Source organism: Salmo salar, chromosome ssa18, assembly GCF_905237065.1.
Source record: "Salmo salar chromosome ssa18, Ssal_v3.1, whole genome shotgun sequence".
NCBI lineage: Eukaryota > Metazoa > Chordata > Actinopteri > Salmoniformes > Salmonidae > Salmo > Salmo salar.
Genome location: NC_059459.1, coordinates 12,828,086 through 12,835,106, shown reverse-complemented (window position 1 = coordinate 12,835,106; position 7,021 = coordinate 12,828,086). Strand labels below are relative to the sequence as shown.

Here is a 7,021-nt window from a genome sequence, read left to right as displayed (position 1 = left end):
CCTTAGCCATGGTATGTATATTGGCCATATATCACACCCCCTCAGGCCTTATTGCTTAAATAGCCTATGTTGGGCAGTAGGCCTAATTTAATTGACATCATGAAGTAGACTATTGGGCACTTTGCTATACACGTTTAACATTTAAACCTTTAGCCTATTATTAAAATAATGTACTTCAATTGATATAAAAAATAGCACCTTCACTCATATTATGTCTACCATGAAACTAGTGGCCTATGAAGTGCTGCAGCTAGCGCAAAATTGGAAGAGCCCACCTGCCATCCCATTTCCAGAATATCATGAACGTCAGGACGCGCAGTGCGTGGGGATTCCTAGGATTACCCAGCGTACCCCGCGGGTAAAGATGGCGATAGATGAAGAGGGTAGGATATCAACTTTGGCCGGGAACAACCATAGCTGAATTTCGGTTTTATAGAGAATAAACCGTTAGTTATCGGTTGTGTAATTGCTTAATGGTTAGGCACTTATATCATTGTCATTCGTGAGTCTACGCAACGTGATCGAATAATTACAGCGCATGAGCTTCCTTCCTTGCAACCAAACTGCAGACAGCGTCCGTCCTAAGAAGAGCGGATAAAGTTTATTACGGATCTGACTCAGCCCTCTGACACTGATTTAAAAATTATTTTTTTAAATTATTTGGGGTAACTATAACGGCAGACATTAAACAGGTAAGGTTTAAGTTTCTCTCTATATTTATAATAACCTAAACAAGCAAACGTTTGTAGATGTGTTATTTGTGAACAGAATTCGATACAATACCTTTTGAAGTGGGCCACAGAACCGAATTCGATGGGGATGTACTTTCGTTATCGCCTGACCGGTCAATCATGACAACAAATTGATTATTTTTATTTTTTGTTAGCTAAATTGTTAACATCGATATCGCAGATATTTTGCATTTGTTTTAACTGGCTAAGTTATTTGCATCGACTGTAAATCATTGAGTCGGACATTGCCGCAGGCTATGTCGTGTGAGTAAGTATCGACAGAGGTGCCCGTTTGTATTTAAAGCCTACTCAATGTTTTTATGATTTGATCTGACCGATAAATCCACCGTTGACTGATATTGATGCCACTGAGCTAGAGGTAGATTCATTACGTCTTGCATCAGAAAACGTTTACGGTGTAAGAAACCAAACGAAGGCAAACAGTAAACGGAACGAAATGGGGAGGGATCTACTTGAATTTGTCCAATAGAAACTCTCGTTTGCTTAGTAATGTAAACGATTGACGAAACGTTTTGCAACCGAATCTGCATAATGAGTATGCCAGTATGTTGTCAATGCATCACTATCTCGATTGCTTAAGTAATATGGCCTCAGATCTGATAACTCTGATTCGTCCATATCGTTTGATCTAAGCACCTGTCACTTTTCACTTTCAAGAAAACCTCATGAAATGCGAGGTCGGGAGACAATTCCTTCTTTAAAAGTTGAAATCAAAACTTGATATGGGTAGTTGACTAGATGCCCATTTTAAAAAAAAATCCATAATGGCAAAATTGTTATACAATAGTAAAAGCTTTTTATTTTTACTTTAATCATGAGTCAATTCATGCAGTGTATAATTTTTTTCTTACAATGAACCAACCGTGACAATTGTTCAATGGTGTGACTGTCCCAGGTAAGGTCGTTAAACTAATATTCCCTTCACCTACTCTTTTAGTTGTAACAGAAATGTATTTCAAGAAAAAATAGACCCCCAGTCTAATCATGATACTTCTGATTGATTAAATGTCAGAAATATTTATCAAAATATTGCACTTCTTTGCCATTGCCATAAAAGGGGCCTGTTTCTTAGTCCTGTGATGTGATGCCTTTTGAATTTATATATGGAAATAATTTGTACGATTAAAGTATAAAAAGCAATGAAAACATGTTGTGGTGAAATGGTAGGCTTACTGTTAACAATAAGGCCCAAAATGGACCAACAGTCTGAGATTTCCAACGGAGTGAGAGATTTTTTACCCCTTACACGGAACCCAAACCGGCTGTGCGCGTGCGCCATCGTCCATACATTTATTTTGTCCACCTACACCAAACGCAATCACGACACGCAGGTTAAAATATCAAAACAAACTCTGAACCAATGAAATTAATTTGGGGACAGGTCGAAAAGCATTAAACATTTATGGCAATTTAGCTAGTTAGCTTGCACTTGCTAGCTAATTTGGCCTATTTAGCTAGCTGCTGTTGCTAGCTAATTTGACCTGGGATATAAACATTGAGTTGTTATTTTACCTGAAATGCACAAGGTCCTCTACTCCGACAATTAATCCACACATAAAACGGTCAACCGAATCATTTCTAGTCATCTCTCCTCCTTCCAGCCTTTTTCATCTTTGAAATGACATGGTGATTGGCATCTAAACTTTCATAGTATTACTACACTGATCAGCAACACAGTTCGTCTTTCAATCACCCACGTGGGTATAACCAATGAGGAGATGGCACCTGCTTCTATAAACCAATGAGGAGATGGGAGAGGCAGGACTTGCAGCGCAATCTGTGTGAGAAATAGAAAGGACTTTAGAAAGGATTTTTTTTAGCCCTTGGCAATGCAGATGCTCGCTGACGCGCGTGAGCAGTGTGGGTGCAATAATTGAATAACACAGATTTCTACATTTATTTTGCAACACGCACGCGACGTGAGTGGTGTGGTCAGCCTGTTAGTGTTGCATGAAGATGGTGTCACTCCAGGGGACTTAGCCCGTTAATAAACTTCTATAATGACCTTTTTAAACTTATTGTTCATCAAATGACACTTATTTCTATTCTGTTGCAATTTTTAGCATTTTAAGTGGTTCTGAGTGAAATTTTATGTGTTCATTCTCCCACGCCTGGATTCTCACTCTCAGCAGGTGAACATTGTTTCAGCATCCTCTGGGTCTGTCTCTGCCATCTGGGGAGGGTCTAGTTATTTTACCTGGCTGTAGTGATGGTGCAGACAGATATTGGGGTCTGGCTGTAGTACATCCATTCCTGGTTCTCATTCTCTGTATTAGGACACACTGAGAGGATGGTCTATCAGTCTCACTCCTGACCAATTGGCATACGTGATCCATCCTGGGAGGGCCCTCATCAACCATGCCTCTTTTAGAGACTGTTCCCTCATGCGCTACCTGGTTGGATCTGCCATATTCTTTTCACAAAAAAAGATGAATCGCTGCAAATCTAAGTACACATGGTCGGTACAGGGAATCTGTGAATGGCTCATTAAATCAGTTATGGTTCCATTGATCGCTCCAATGTTACTTGTAACTGTGGCAGTTCTAGTGCTAAGACATGCCAACAAGTGCTGACCTTCGGTGACATGTGCAATTATCAGACCCAAAACCCATATGGGTTGCTATCGGGTTCCCCACCCGCTTTTGGTAATCCTTTGCAGCACTGGCGTCTCATTCGAATGTCTGCCCTATCAACTTTTGATGGTAGTTTCTGTGCCTACCATGGTGACCAGGGCTAACGGGGAATCAAGGTTCGATTCCGGAGAGGCTGCCTGAGAAACGGCTACCACATCCAAGGAAGGCAGTAGGCATGCAAATGATCCACTCCCGACTCTGGGATGTAATGACGAAAAATTACAATACAGGACTCTTGAGTCCCTGTAATTAGAATGTGTACATTACAAATCGTATTACTGATGTTTAGAACTGATGTTTAAAAAGCATTTTACAGTGGTCAGTAACTTCTGAAATTGTCATTGTTTTAGCCAGTGGTGGAGACAGTATCCAACAGCCCTTGATCATGACTCTCAGTTCCATTACATTACACAAGAGTCATTGGACAAAGACATCTTCTGTACAGTGAAGTTTTGTTATGAGCCTCGATGCTATGTCTGAACATTAACACTCATATGGTTTTGGAAGCATAAGGACCTTTCATCACTGAGAAATAATAATAATTTAAAACATGTTTTAAATTGATACACACCTTGTTAGGATTAGTGTTCCCCCATGGCCATATCTCCATGTTACAGCGCCTGTTTACAGAAGACAAGATGCGACCAGCTGTGCTAATTAGCTATCAAGCATGCTCCGAACACCTTGTCCGAGTCTGTAATACCAACATGTTTTAAGCAGACCACCATAGTGCCTGTGCCCAAGATCACTAAGGTAACCTGCCTAAATGACTACCGACCTGTAGCACTCACGTCTGGAGCCATGAAGTGCTTTGAAAGGCTGGTCATGGCTCACATCAACACCATTTTCCCAGAAACCCGAGACCCACTCCAATTTGTTTACTGCCCTAACAGATCCACAGATGATGCAATCTCTATTGCACTCCACACTGCCTTTTCCCTCCTGGACAAAAGGAACACCTATGTGAGAGTGCTATTCATTGACTACAGCTCAGCGTTCAATACCATAGTGCCCTCAAAGCTCATCAATAAGCTAAGGACCCTGGGACTAAACACCTCCCTCTGCAACTGGATCCTGGACTTCCTGACGGGCCGCTCCCAGGTGGTAAGGGTAGGTAACAACACATCTGCCACGCTGATCCTCAACACAGGGGCCCTTCAGGGGTGCGTGCTCTGTCCCCTCCTGTACTCCCTGTTCACTCATGACTGCACGGCCAGGCACGACTCCAACACCATCATTAAATTTGCCGATGACACAACGGTGGTAGGCCTGATCAACGACGAGAGCCTTTAGGGAGGTCAGAGACCTGGCCGTGTGGTGCCAGGACAACAACCTCTCCCTCAACGTGCTCAAGACAAAGGAGATGATTGCGGACTACAGGAAAAAGAGGAGCAAGCACGCCCCCATTCTCATTGACGGGGCTGCAGTGGAGCAGGTTGAGAGCTTCAAGTTCCTTGGTGTCCACATCACTAACAAACTAATATGGTCCAAGCACACCAAGACAGTCGTGAAGAGGGCACAACAAAACCTGTCGCCCTCAGGAGACTGAAAAGATTTGGCATGGGTCCTCAGATCCTCAAAATGTTCTACAGCTGCACCATCGAGAGCATCCTGACTGGTTGCGTCACTACCTGGTATGGCAACTGCTCGGCCTCCAACCGCAAGGCACTACAGAGGGTAGTGCGAACGGCCCAGTACATCACTGGGGCCAAGCTTCCTGTCATCCAGGACCTCTATACTAGGTGGTGTCAGAGGAAGGCCCTAAAAATTGTCAGACTCCAGCCACCCTAGTCATAGACTGTTCTCTCTGCTACTGCATGGCAAGCAGTACCGGAGCGCCAAGTCTTGGTCCAAGAGGCTTCTAAACAGCTTCTACCCCCAAGCCATAAGACTCCTGAACATCTAATCAAATGTCTACCCAGACTATTTGCATTGCCCCTCCCCCACTTTACACTGCTGCTACGCTCTCTGTTGTCATCTATGAATAGCCACTTCAGTAACTCTACCTACATGTACATACTACCTCAACTAACCCAGTGACCCCCGCACATTTACTCTGTACCGGTACCCCCCTGTATATAGTCTCGCTATTGTTGTTTTACTGCTGCTCTTTAATTACCTGTTACTTTTGTCTCTTATTCTTGTCCGTATTTGTTTTTAAACTGTATTGTTGGTCGTGGGCTCGTAAGTTAGCATTTCACTGTAAGGTCTACAGTGTATTCGGCGCACGTGACTAATAAAAGGGAAGGGTAGCAGAAGTATCGTTTCATCGGATGGAGACACCCATGGCTGTATGGATCTGTGCAAAACCGCTACAGTAAGTGTCTATTTTATATTTGAAGGATTCTATCTCGCCGATGAAAGATGAGGGCCGTATATATTTCGAAAGCTGTATCGCAAGCGCTGATTATTGTTTCTGAACGTTAAATCACAGCGTTCGGGATGTAGTTCACGCGAGGTAGTCGTGGGCAAAGCCAATGGCTGAAAACTGTAGGGAGAAGGCAGAATGCCACCTGGAGTTTCAAAGCCATATCCAAAGTAGCCTGGTAATTAATTAGGCTTCACTCTAGTCCCAGTTTTTCACTTTCTCTGTGTTCTTATGTGAACATGAAATGAACTATTTAAGTGCTTTTTGTATTTTTCCTTCAAATATTCGGGTGGTACATTTATTCCATCATGCTTGTCTCTGTAGGGAGAGCAGTAGTCTAGCTCTAGCAGTCTAGTGGTGCTTTTCCATTGATACTTACCCACACACCAGTGGGCTGCCAGTTTTTTTATGAGAAGACTACCAGTGGTCAATGTATTTGCTGGCCAATCATTCATCAGAAATATAGTGTAGTGAAACTTCCACACAGTCAAATGTGTTCCCTGCTTCTGGTTTGTAGCCACACTGTCTTTTGTCCTCCTTGTGTTTCTTGACTTGTGGTACAAATGTGGCTTTTGTAGAAAACGTTACTTGAATTATGGTCTAACCAGAATGCCATTGTCTGTATTGCGAAACATCTCGGGTCATAATGAGAGTTACATTTCCCTGGAATTGACGCTTGGGAAAAGGCAAACCCAGCCTCCCCACTACACTGATAACATTTTACTGATGCTGTTATAACATGGACGGGATGCACACTAGATGTTTTCACGGATCCACTTGTACCCGAGACCCGATCCGGATCCAGAATTCTAAATAATATCACGGGTCTGGGTTGGATCTGATATGATTGTCTGTACATTTTAACTAACTTGTCCAGAAAGGGCCTGTACAGACCCGAACGCGACTGCTGCTGTAGATAAAGAGAGAGAGAGAGAGAAAATGCATAATTTATGCTGCTGCTTTTGCTTTTCACGAGAGTGGAGCGTGTAGCTTGTTGTTGGCCAATCGTGAGTCATCAAAGCGGCAATAGGCTACAGTCAGAGCCTTGCCCTGTGTGTGGTCAAAAATAGATACTTAGTCAATGTAAAATTGAATTAAAATGACGGAGCTAAAAGAACCAACAGGGTGCCACTTAAAATTATGAATAGAGTTATTTGTAGGATTAGAAAGTGCTTGCACTGCAGCCTCAGTCTAGTTAGCTAAAATTAGATAGCTTAACTAGCAGTCAAGACTGGTACTACAATCATATTTGATGATAAATACCCTAG

General features: G+C 42.7%; 1 protein-coding gene across 1 annotated transcript in view; it reads left to right on the top strand.

Moving 5' to 3' along the window:
- The first annotated feature begins 328 nt into the window (after positions 1 to 328).
- Positions 329 to 7,021, top strand: part of tjap1 (tight junction associated protein 1 (peripheral)) — an 84,417-nt gene continuing 77,724 nt past the window's right edge. The window contains 1 exon segment of the mRNA XM_014154086.2: positions 329 to 692. The gene's annotated coding sequence lies outside the window, so the exon portion shown is untranslated.